Raw genomic sequence first — 13,342 nt, 5'->3', positions numbered from 1 at the left:
CTCCACTAGTGTTTCCTATGATAGAGATCCAGTCAAAATATATTCTTCTAGAGTGTTGTATCTCAGGCCTCATCATTAAATGAACTAACACTTCTTTATCCTTGTATGGTGTAGCCTAGTGTTCAGGACTCATCTCATTCTACATCCATGACATAACTGGTCTGAGCTATACATCTCCAACATAGAGGAGTGAATTCCACTCTATATCATCAGGAACTACCAGGTTATACAAGTAAAATTCACACAACAGATTCTTCAGAGTCATTGGGACAGATTGATAAAATTCATGGGGAGTTGATATCAAAGGATTGAGGCCTTCTACAATCCTTGTTAATTTGAAATTAACAAGTTGCTCTTGGAGGAATATTGCATACACTAGTGAGGGTGATCTACATTCCATTAGTTGTGGAGTTAACCCAGTAATCTGATCAGTTCTTCATTTCAATACCTCAATCTCATCTGATTTCTACTCCAATTAAGAATTTTGCTCATTAATGACTTGTTTCAATTTTTCTTTCTCTAAATTCCATTGTGTTTTTTCCCATAACAACTATTGGTACAAAATTTATTCTTGTTGCAAGAGGTGTAGACAAATCTAGTGGGGGTTAAGGTTCCTAATTGAGCATATCCACCCATCTAAGAGGAAAGTGAGGAATTTTAACTATTTCTTTAGGTGCAAAGGACTTACCCTTCCACATGACAATTGTCTTGATCAAATTGGTTTCTTTACTAACATCAGCTGCCATCTTAGCCAATGTTTCTAACTTTTCCTAACTACCTTGTTGGGGTACTTCTTCAATGATTTTAGTCTCAAAGTCATGCATTCCCTCTAAGTTCATATTAACATTTGGCTCGGTAGAATTATCTACATATTCCACTATGTCTTTAGAGTCCTCAAAGTCTTGATCACTATCTATCTGTATGTAGTTAACCCTAGTGCTAACCTTTATTTCTAGACTCTGCTCTCACATTATTGTGTCACTGGTCACAGGTTGATTGTTCAATTGCTCAAAAGAGGAATTGTTTAGAGGTTCATTTCCTACAAATTTAGAAGAATCAATGTTAACAATAGGAATAGATACTTCAACATCTTTCTCAAAAAGTCTTTTACTTTTTCTCATAGGGAGTGTGGATGAGCTTGAAGGACTCTTCCATTTCTTTTTCTTCTTAATAACCCCCTCCTCTGCCACTACTTTAGGAGGTTTTTCAACATTCTCTTCCCTCGAGTTCTCAGAATTCTCTTTAGGAGGATTCTCATAATGTTCTCCAAGGGGGTTTTCAGAATGTTCTTCCCTAGGGGAAGGTAGGGTTTCTTCCATATCATTAGCATTATCACTAGTCTAAGGTTCTAATGTTTCCTCTTCTAGTCCTATTATTTTACCCTTACTCATGATACAGACCTTGGCCTTACGAGTGGTGAAGATTCCAAAATATTAAGAACTTCTGCATTTTTATTTTTCTTCCTCTAAGAAGTAGAGGTTCTAGAATTGGAAATTTTTTTCTAAGTGACCTAGAAACGGAAGGAGAGGCTTCTTGATCATTCTCAACTCTTTGAACAAAAGATGTTTGTTCTCTCCTACCAACACCATGACCTTTGGTGCTGACTATTCTAGGTTTAACCTCATTCATTTGCAAAAATTCTTCCCATGTCTCAACCTTTTGTCTATTCAATTCCCTTCCCACCACTGGTGTGAAATAGACTGGTTACTTCCTAACTAGACCAACAAAGCTGGTAAGATTTACCAATTGGTCATCATGGTGGAGATGATTGAGAATTTTCAAGTGAAAATCATGTAGGTATTTTTAGCATCCCTCATAGGTGAAGTACTAAATAATAAATGCGGCTGGCTGAATGAACTCTAGGGGCAAAGATAATCACCCAATTCCTTGCTTCTTGTCAATATCCAACTAAGGATCACCATGTAAAGTGAACTATGTTCTTGCTAATTGCAAGTTGAAATCTTTCACTCATGGTACACCTCCCTAAGGCAACCCTATCACCTCAGCAATTGCATCTTCTATGAACTCAACTTTCAAACCGTTAACTTCTGCAACCCCGTCTTTCAAGGCGAACATAAATTACAGAGCAACTTCCTCATTAAACCCTTAAGGCTTAAACAATAATCCAGCCACCCTCTCCTTCTAAATATTTCACAAGTGGGTGTGTCATTTAGCAAAACTATGTGATCCACTAGTTCATGCCTTTGGAGGTCACCTCTCATTACTTTTCTAGGACAAATTTCTAACTTACAGAACATAATTCTCATAGAATTCAGTGATGGCAAGTCACACACCTCAATGCATTACAGAACAAAATGTTGTAGAAGAAGATGGCGTACAAACTACAACTTGATTCATAAAATTAAAGATTTGTTTGCATGAAATCTAATGATATGAGTTTTACATAACATCTCATAAAGACTCGCATGTGTCAAGGCTGCCACCCTAAACACATCACAGCACATCATTAAAAATCAAGATCACCTTTTTAATATCTTTAATTCATTTTGATTGTGATGATGCAATCACAAAAGGATAGATCATCATGACATGTCATAGATAAATTTTTTAAAATAGAATAGTTCCCCCCCCCCCCTCCCCCCAACTAAGTAATGGCATGGGTCCCACCAAGCCAGGTTAAGCAAGAGTGAAAAATTAAAATGACACAAAATCCTAAAAATTAATGAATAGAAATAATATATGTATGATTATATGTGGCACTAACCTGAAGGTGTTGCAGGAAGATTTTTTTAAAAATTGCACCTACATATGTGAAGTGATGGGATGGGGTGATTGGGTGGAAAAGAGAGAAGGTGAGATGAAAAATTATTATGGAGAAAGTATTCCACAACATGTGAAATATTTATTATGGTGGTCTTGAATGGAATCAAGAATTAGCGAAATTGTGGGTGGAAGACCCAGATTCTTTAGCTATAGGAGCTATTGTTGCAATTGTGCTCTGGAACTACTTCAGGAACTCATCACAACTTATAGGTTTGTGGTAAAGTTTTAGATAATGCACACTGATGAGTAATTTGAATTTAATAGGATATATTGTTGAAAGTTGTATAGCTCCATTGTTAAACACTAATATAATTTCATAAGGCCCAAGCCATCTGGTATGAAATTTCTCTGGTGTATGTTGGTATCATGAATCTTATAATAGTGCCCAATCTCTGACAAAAAATTTCTTATCACAGATGAACTTATCATGCCACTTTTTTCATTGCTATTGTATCAACTTTGTATTATGTAAAGTAGACTTTCTTGTACTCATCCAATCCATTTAATTATAATAACTAGTCTTGTTGTGCTTTGGTGATATCTATATCCAGATCTAAAGCAATGTAGAGTGTTTTATGTTGGAACTTAATTGGCATAGAGGTAGATTTTCCATATACCACGTTAAAAGGAGTAAACCCTGTAGCAATTTTCCATGTGGTACGGTAAGCTCATATGGCTTCAGGAAGGTGAGTAGCCCAATCCTTTTTATGCATAGCTACTATTTCAGTGAGAATAGATTCAATCTCCCAATTTGTGATTTCATCATGGCCATTGGCCTGAGGGTGATAGGGTGAAGACTTTTCATGATGCACCATGTACTCCTACAACAACTCAGTGATGAGGTTAGATATGAATTATGCCCCTTGATCTATAAAAATTTCCCTTGGTACTCCAAATCTAGTGAATTTGCATTCATAAAGGAACTCAACAACCTTGTGATCTCCAGCATGTCTCACAGCTTTGGCTTCAACCCATTTTGTTGTATAATATATACATACTAAGATTAAGACTTTCCATGAGAAGAGGGTTGAATAGGTCCAACAAAGTCAATGCCCCACTTATCAAAGGGTGTGACAACTCCCTGTAGTTATAGAGGCATTTCATCAGTCTTTGTGGGATGTCCCATATGCTGACACCTATCACAATGCCTAGTATGCTTTGTTGCATCCTTATGCAAAGTAGGCTAGTAGTACCCAGTTGTCAAAAAAAATTAGGTTGTTCTCTTTGCAAAAAAGTGTCCTCCACATGGCTCATCATGACATGCCTAAAGGATGTCATAAGTTTCATCTTCTCAAAAAAATCTCCTTGTGACCTAGTTTGGTCTTGTATAAAACATAAAGCCTAAGATCCAAGACAAGTTGAAACTCTTCTCGACTAACAGACGATGATGTTTAGGATAAAAGTGAGGTGGTGTTCTCCCTATAGCAAGGTAGTTTACCAAGTCTAGTTTTTCTATAATCTTTACATCAAACTCCTACATAAGGAGTAACTAGCGTGCTCATCTACCACTAATGGTAAGTTTATTCATTAAGTATTTGATAGCTAAATGATTAGTATACACAAATACTTAAAAGCTTGCAATATAGTACCTAAATTTGTTTAGTGCATAAACAATTGCTGACAGCTCTTATTTAGTAACAGTATAATTCAATTTTGCTCCTTGAAATTTTTTACTATTATAGTAAATTGCATGTTTAGTAATACCTTCCTTTTTCTCAAAACTACTCTAATGACATAATTAGATACATCTGTGTGGATATGGAATGGAAGATTCCAATCAAGTCCTCTAAGAATAAGTTTTGTTGATAGAGCATCCTTCAACTTCTAGAATGATGCTTCACATTCTTCTATCCATGCAAATTCAACCTCTTTCTTCAACAAATTATACAATGGTGTTGCAAGTTGGCTAAAATCTTTTATGAACCTTTTCTAGTAACTAGCATGGCCAAGGAAACTTCTAATATCCTTCTACTTAGCCAGTGTGGTAAGTGTGGTTATAACTACAATTTTTGGAGGATCAACCTGAATTCCAAAAGATGAAAGATAATGTCCCAGGACAACTCCTTCTTTCATCATCATGTAGCACTTTTCACTATTAAGGGAGAGATTATAATCTTGACATCTCTTAAGAACCTTTTCCAAGTTAGCTTGTGCTTCTTCAAATGTTAATCCATGAGTTTTAAAGTCATCCATATAGATTTCAACACAATCAGTAGCAATGTCAGAGAAAATACCCAACACTGCTCTCTGAAAAGTAGTAGGGGCATTACATAATCCAAATGGAAAGACTAAATAAGCAAAGGTTCCCCAAAAATAGGTAAATGTTGTTTTGTCTTGATCTTCTGGTCATATTTGTATCTGATTATACCCACTAAAGCCATCTAGAAATGGGAAGTACTTTTTACCCACTAGATTATTAAGCACTTGGTCAATAAAAGGTAATCGAAAGTGATCCTTCTTAGTGGCTTTGTTAAGTTCTCTATAGTCAACACAAACTCTCCACTTTCCTCCTTTCTTTGGAATAATGATAAGAGGAGAAACCCATTGACTATCAAAGATAAAATGAATAAAGCCCACACTAAGAAGCTTTTGTAACTCGATCTTAACTATGTCTCTCAAAGTAGGGTTTATTCTTCTTTGGGCTTGCCTTACTGGCTTTTATTTTGGGCTTGTATATATTCTATGAGTACAAAGTTTAGGATCTAGGCCTGTCATGTCAGTGTAATCCCATGCAAAGGTTTGTTGGATATCTTGTAAAAGCTTGAAAAGACTGGACATATGAGACTTGGTGAGGGTTTTATTAACATTTAGTTCCCTTCCTGAAGCAATTTCAACTCTCTTTACTTTTTCTAACATCAACACTTCTACTATGGATGGAGACTTTATCTTATGAGGTAGCAAAGTGTGAAGGTAATTAGGTGTTGCAGGAAATTGAGATGTAGTTTGTTTGGGTAGTATTGTTTGAAGAGAACAATTTGGATCATCACAAGATGACTTCTCAGAGTCATATTGGTTGGTAAGGATTGCTACAAGAATTTCATCTTCTTCTTGGGATACCATGAATGGATTTCTTTCAATAACCATGAGTTATTGCATAGAGCTTACTTAAAAATCAAGATCTCCCAAGTCAAGCCAGATAGCTCCATCAAGTTCACTTTGGGGTTTTGCAGGAGAATACAAAGTTAACCTTTTGGTATTCATTCCATCTGATATGGTCATCTTTCCTAAATGGCATGCAATGCAAGCATTAGTCATGGCAAAGCAAGGCCTTCCTAGGATTGATGGGTAACCTCCAAGAGTGGCTTTGGGTGACAAGACTATAAAATTTGAAGGGTAATCTAAAGAATCTAGAGTAACAATAATATCTTCAACCATACCATCAGGCTTTACTGTGGAATTATCAGCTAACTACACTATTGTCGGTGTGTCCCGCAAACCAACGATACTAAGATTCAACATAATTTCTTGAGTCATAACATTAATTGATGCTCCTAATTCAATTAAAACATTCTAAGTTTGGATACCATTAATGAAGATGGTTACAGCTAGACTTCCTAGGCCTAAATACTTAGGCATGACAACTTTACTTAACATGAGATCAGAGAGCTGGCCTAAGACATGGATAGTATTAGGGTCTTTTTTTTTCCTTCTCGGCTACTTAATATAGGCTTCTTTAATTTCCTTGGTATAGACTGGAATTTCTTTAAGTGCATCCAACAAGGGAATCTGCATTGTCATTTGTTTGAGTTGATCAATCAAATCAATGGCGATAGGATTTTCTTTTGGAGGCACATCCTGAGACAATCTCTGTCGATAAGGAGGTATCTTATGCACTGGTGTAGTTTAAGCAATAGGTGGAACATTAATAGGCTAGCTCATGGGTATATCCTTAGTATTAGCAACTTCGGTTATTATTGGTTGTTTGGGTTTAGGAAGTGTAGTTCTTGATCTAAGATGGATATCATTTATATGCAAGGAATAGGCCTACTACTTATTATCAGGATTTGGAGTTGGCTGAGCTAGAAGTTGAGTTGGCTTTTGAGGAGTACTATTTGCTACAGAAGGTGGTGGCATAATAGCTTGTTGCTGAGATGGAGGCATTAGTGCTTACTACTAATTAGGTTGATTAGGTCCTCATTAAGGTTGTGGTTACCAATTACCCTGAGGTGGCCATTTGTTATTCTGTTGTAGCTATTGGTAAGAGTTATATTGTTTTTGATATGGTTTAAATGGTGGTTGTTGCTAATAGGCTTGGTTATAGTATGGTTGTTGATTGGAGCAATTGTGATTCTAATTTTGACCTTGAGGAGCAAAATTTTGAGGGTTTTGGTTTGGCCAATAGCTAATATTATTATGATTACCAAAATTATCCAGTGGGTCTGAAGGCATACCTTGTCTCTAAGCCCATGAATGCCTTTGAGCAATGTAAAAAACATCTCCACTCTCCTCGTCTATAGCTTTGAACTCGATGGGAATTGAATTAACGTCCACAAATGCAACCATCTTACATTTACATTTTCATTTCCTCTCACTACAATGAGAATAATACTTAGCAAGCACAACATCTAACTCTTCCTTCTTCCTCCTTGATTGCATACTATCTAGCTAATTGGTGACATCATTAATGATGTCCTACTTAAAATTAGATAGTAGATTAGAAAACTCCATTTTAGATACTCTAGAACCACCATTGAACTTATGTGGTTTCTAAATCCCCTACCCTTCTTTAAAGTGGCCCTTGAGTAATTTTCACATATATTCCTTATGTCAACCCATGATTTTTATGTGATATCACCTCCTACCATCAGGTCTATAGCCTCAATGCTTTCATCACTCACACCTTTTAACAAAAGGTGCTTTTGAGATGCCTCATTTAGCTAGTTCTGAGGATCATGCTATAGGTTAAACATAAATCCAAATACATAATCCTCAAGTGTTTTGTCCTCCTTCTGAGACATTTTAAAAATCTCATCACCTTTCAAATCTTGACCTCTATAGTACTCTTTATACTTTGTAAGAAACATTGTATGCATGGCATCCCAATCTGCTACAACATTAGCACCTAACCCCATGAACGATCTCAAAGAAACTTCTTTTAGACTTGATGGGAACAACTTTAGCTTGTGGGAATTAGTGATATAGTCATAACTCTAGCAAAGAATATCAAATTCAAAGAGAAAGGTCTCAAGGTATTCTGTTAGGAGGCCATAAAATTTGGGAAGTGCAGCAGAAGGTATATTTTTTAGATTTTGGTTACCTTGCTATTCAGGTATAGGAAAAGGAAATGGAGCTTGAGTAGCCATTTTGGGAGGAGGAACTTGCGGTGGTGGCTGATATACAACAAGAGCAAATGGATTATCTTGATATTCAGGTTCAGAAAATAGGTCATTCAAATGCAATGATTCTTTAGATAATGATGAGGATATGTCTTCTTGAGCATTAGCAAATGGATTTTCAAGGAGTTCTTCTTCTTCATTCTCACTTTGTGGTTCTTCAATTTGAGGATTAAATAAATCAAATGGTTCTTCTTGATAGTTACAGGGAAGAAATATCTCAGGGTGATCTCTTCTTCTATGCATAAAGTGCTTAATGAAGTACTAAATTAAAACTAATACTACAACTACTAAGATTCGTTTGAATTAACACCATCCCCAGCAACTGCGCCAAAAATTCTTGGCCAAACAATGGTATCAGAAACCCAAAGCAATGGACTATTGAATTCAGGATTAGATACCCCAAATGATTCCTAATGCACTATTTAGTATCATTTAATTATCGACCAAGGACGTAAACTTAGAATGGCATCTGCAAAGTATGTGCTTCAAACTTCCTCTTCTAAGCCTATTTTAGGAATTAAAATGCTTATGCTTCAAGAAAAATAAACTAAAACTTATAAGAAAATGTATTCTAATCAAAACAAGAAATTACAACTAGGAAGTACTCCAACTAACTATGCTATAGGAACAGGCTACTAATTTTGGTATCAGTGGTTGTAGGAACAATAGAGTTCTAAAACATATAAATGAATAGGAAATGAGCTCTATACTAACAAAATAATTCACTCATCAAGTGGACCCCCATTGAATGAGTGAATGGAAAGTTCAATCAAGATAAAAGTTGCAAACTCGATCTTAGCATTCTATTCATCCATAAAAATGATTACACTTGATTGAAATAGTATGCAAGACATCTATATTAAAAACTAGTTTGTTTGACTAACTCCTAAAAGAGTCACAACAATTGATTATTTAAAAGAAAATTGCCACTAACTCCTAAACCTATGATCACTCCATAATGAGGATTAGTTACTACTCATAAAGTTTCATGATAGAAACATTATTGACTATGAACAACCCCAAAATATAGCACACACTAAATCTATATGTTGCATGCAACAGAAAGCATTGACTTGCTTTGCAAAGATTCTGCAATCACGGTTAGCTTTGATGACTCTTGTGCTAGTATGTCAGTCCTTGAATATCCATGTTCAACTCCTACAAGATAATTAATGCACACACATCCAACCATATATATATATATATATATATATATATATATATATATCCACGTCATCAATATTAGGAAAAGGTGTTAGTCTTAAATATCACTCTTGCAAACCTATGACTACAAAAGGTAACTACCCAAAACATAGCTTAGGAGAGAAAACATCCATTAACATGTATAACTATTATATTCACCATTCTTGTCCATAAAATTAGGCAAATATTATTTCTTTAAAGATATCAACATTTCATCTTATGTTCACACACATATATAATCATATACATAGAAACCATAAGTTTGTATGCTTAAAACCATAAATGTATGCCTGTGTGTGATCAAATGTCTTAGAAAGAGGATAAAAAGTGGTGAGAAAAATGGCCAATTCAGGAGCCCATCAGTAGCCAGATATAATTAATGCTAAAACTAGTAACTTGCACATGAATGTCCTTTGGAAGTTTGAAACAATATATCAATAGCCATTGAGTCTTCTAGAGAATTCCAAAATAGTAACTTGAGAATTGATGAAATTAGCAACAAAATAATGGAAATCACTATGAAATATGCAATGATAGAGGTATTAAAACTACGTCTATATTTGAAATTCCATTGTTATTAGGGATTGAAAACATGGTGAACTGATGAGTAAACCCTAGGTAGTTTGAAGAGGGGGAACAACATGATGGGAATAATAATAGGGACTTAAATTCCCTGTACATCTGACTGAAGTAGCCCCAAATTAGTAGCCTTTACACATGAAAACTTCCTTGTTCAAACTGCTCGCACTTATTACATGTGGTAGACACTATGGAAAACATAAACAATGGCTACATCCTATCACATGCATTTCTAGTTATTGGAAATAGATTTTGGATATGTTTTTCAATTTTAAATATGGGAGGAAGTTGTTGATGGTTGAACTAGCAACAAAATACTCTAGAGGAGCTTGGAGATGGCTAAGCCATACACATTCAAGCCTAAATCTTTATTTCTTTAAACCTAGACACACATGACTTACTCATTTATAATTTTTGTTTCTTCTTATGGACATTACTAATGGGCTTGCAACTTAAAATGTGTGCATAAACACCAACACTTATTCCTTTATTTTTTGTATTGACACAAATCACTTGACTACATTTAGACAATTTCATCCAATAGGCTGATAGAAAATGATTCGTGTGGATCAAATATTCAAAATTATTGGGTATTTTAGTTTAGTTTTTAATGAAGTTAAAGGTAAATTGACATCATGTGCTCATAATTACACAAGGCATTGACCACAATATTACTTGATTTGGATGAAAACAAACAAGAAACAAGAAACACAACTATAAGCCATGTACCTATACTAACCTAGTCTCCTAATACTCCACAGGCCCTAAATGTGTAGGTTGTATGTAAACTACTTGTACTACGTTGTGTATACAAAACCCTTACTTTTCCTTTTGTTTTTCTTCCTTTTCCATTCATAGTAAAGACATGGTCGATAAGAATGGGATGATCAGTATCGCATTAACACAAACAATCAAAATTTAATGACTTTTACTTACCTTCAAGAGCACTAAGAAGTGGTTCCCCTTCAACCCTTCTGCGTGCTTGCACTTTTCGATGTGAAAATAAAATGAAGTTTCATTTTTATTTTTCTTTATATCCTGAAAATGTCAAAATTTTGATAAAAGTACTTTAGTATCATCAAAATTTTAACAAGAAACTTAAGTTCTAGCAAAATTTTGACAAGATACTTAAGTATCATCAAAATTTTGACATTTTTGGGATCATATTACAAAAAAAGTGAATTTGACAAGCCAAATTGGCATGTCATCAAAAATTTAGGTCAAAAATGGGACCCAAATGTAGTAGTGAAAGATATGAATTAATCTTAGATGATATTCAAATTAATCTAAGAACAATGATAAGAAAATTAAGCTAAATGAATGCATTGTAATCTAGATGATGAGCATATAAAGCAATAGAGATTTGAATACAAAATTCTTGAGTGATCAATCCAACAACAATTTGATACGCTTCACTTACATCTCCCTCAAATGAGAGGTCAAGGGTCTCTTTTATAGAATCTTGGACCCAATCAACGATCAAGATTGAACTGAGTGTATGGTTTAGATCGAATGAGAAATTGAGTCCTCCATTTTTTATGGAGTTGACTGAGATAAAATAGGGGATAATATTGATCCATTCAAATATAAGCTCATAATTATTATTCTAATTAATTAGATAATTAGTTTCAACAATTATGATGAGCATGTTTGATTAAATCATTATATTTAATTCCATTTTCATGTAAGATGAATTAGGAAAGAATATTGATCCATTCAAACATGACATCATAATCCAGTATCTTAATTAATTAAATAATTAGATTCAACACTTATGATGTGTTTATTTAATTAAACCAATGTATTTAATTCATTTTTTATGTGTATTGGCTAAAGAGAGTGGATTTAATTTAATTAAAGTACTTAGGACTTATAATTAAATTAATTCAATTAGCAAGTTAATTTAGCCAATTTTAATTCATATTTAGGAATTAAATAAAGTATTTGATTATAGATTAGGAATTTTTTATATTTGACACTTAAGTAAAGATGATGAGAAGTCATAAATTCCTAGTACAATAGGACTTACTTGATCAAGAAATAGATGTGAGATTGATGCACCAAAATTGGTTCTAAATGCCAATTTGTCAATTTAGGCGTATTACATTTGCCTCTCTTTGAATAAATGTGTGAGAAGCGTGTTGATTCAACTAAATCAAAATTCTAAAGTATGGAACAAGGCTTGAGATTGATTCTAAGATTCATGACACAAAAATCAAATGATGAGACTTTTAGGGTTATCTCCATAATGAAGTTTATCCCTATAGTGTCTAGATAGAACACCTAGAAATCGGTCTAATAAAACAAAGATTGTCAAAATTTGTAGGATCATTCCCAGAATGAGACTCAATCCTCAGGATTTAGGGTTAGAATGCCCCAATACCTATCCATTAAAAGATGACAAGATTACTCACGATTCATAAGATTGTTCCTAGAATGAGACTTAATCCTCGAGAATTAGGGTTAGAATGCCCTAATACCTGTCCATTAAATAGTGATTGAAAGAAAGCTTAGGATTATCTTAGAACAATGATTAATCCTCTAGAGTTTAGATAGAACACCTAAATACTAATACATAAATAAAAGATAACGAGACCTATCATGAGTAGTAGGAATATCCCCAGAATGAGGATTAATCCTCATGAGTCTATGTAGAATGCCTAGATACCTATCCATCGAGCTATGACAAGAACTATTATGAGTTTGATCAGTTGATCAATAATTAAGATTAGATCGAATATGATGCTAGATATAGGGAACAAGGATGCCCTGATTGATGACATACCCCTAGTGATTAGGACATTATATTCAGATTAAGTTGAAGCCAGATTTGAGAGATTCAATGATGTAATTATCCTGCCCCTTGAGAGAGAAATCAGAAGATGACACAATAGAATAGTAATGATAAGAAAAATATGAGAAGATATTGATGTCAGCAAAGATTCTAAAGAATATAGAATAGTTCAAAAGTGCATTGAGACAATTTTGAGTTGATTTAGAGTGATTCGAAGGTCTGGTTGACCAATTTTGACCACAATTGACCAAAGTTTATTGGTTCTTTGAAAAAAATTAAAATAGAGAATATGGTGAATTGAGAATATTCCAAGATTCATATGGTATCAAAAAAATATACTACACAAGCATTTGATCAAGTCGGTCCCAAAATTTTAAAATGTGTTTTTTGGCTATTTAAGTGTATCAAATTTTGATTTTGATCCTGAAAATGAGTTCAGCAATGTCCAATTAGCCAAGGGATGATTTACACGTCCATCAGAGCACTTTAAAAAATTAGTTCAAAACCTATATAAGGGCCCAAAGGGTCATTTTCAAATCATTTGATCATTTGTCTTTTGTGGAGAAGGAGTTTTGAGGCAAAAAAGGTGGTCCCCATGCATTCTCATCATTTCAAGAGATCTAGGTCACATTGCCAACCAATAGAT

The sequence above is a fragment of the Cupressus sempervirens genome, chromosome 11 (genome assembly GCF_028749045.1).
Source record: "Cupressus sempervirens isolate cs-2001-9-10 chromosome 11, ASM2874904v1, whole genome shotgun sequence".
NCBI lineage: Eukaryota > Viridiplantae > Streptophyta > Pinopsida > Cupressales > Cupressaceae > Cupressus > Cupressus sempervirens.
The sequence above is the reverse complement of the archived record's forward strand: the minus strand, read 5'-3'. Positions refer to the sequence as shown.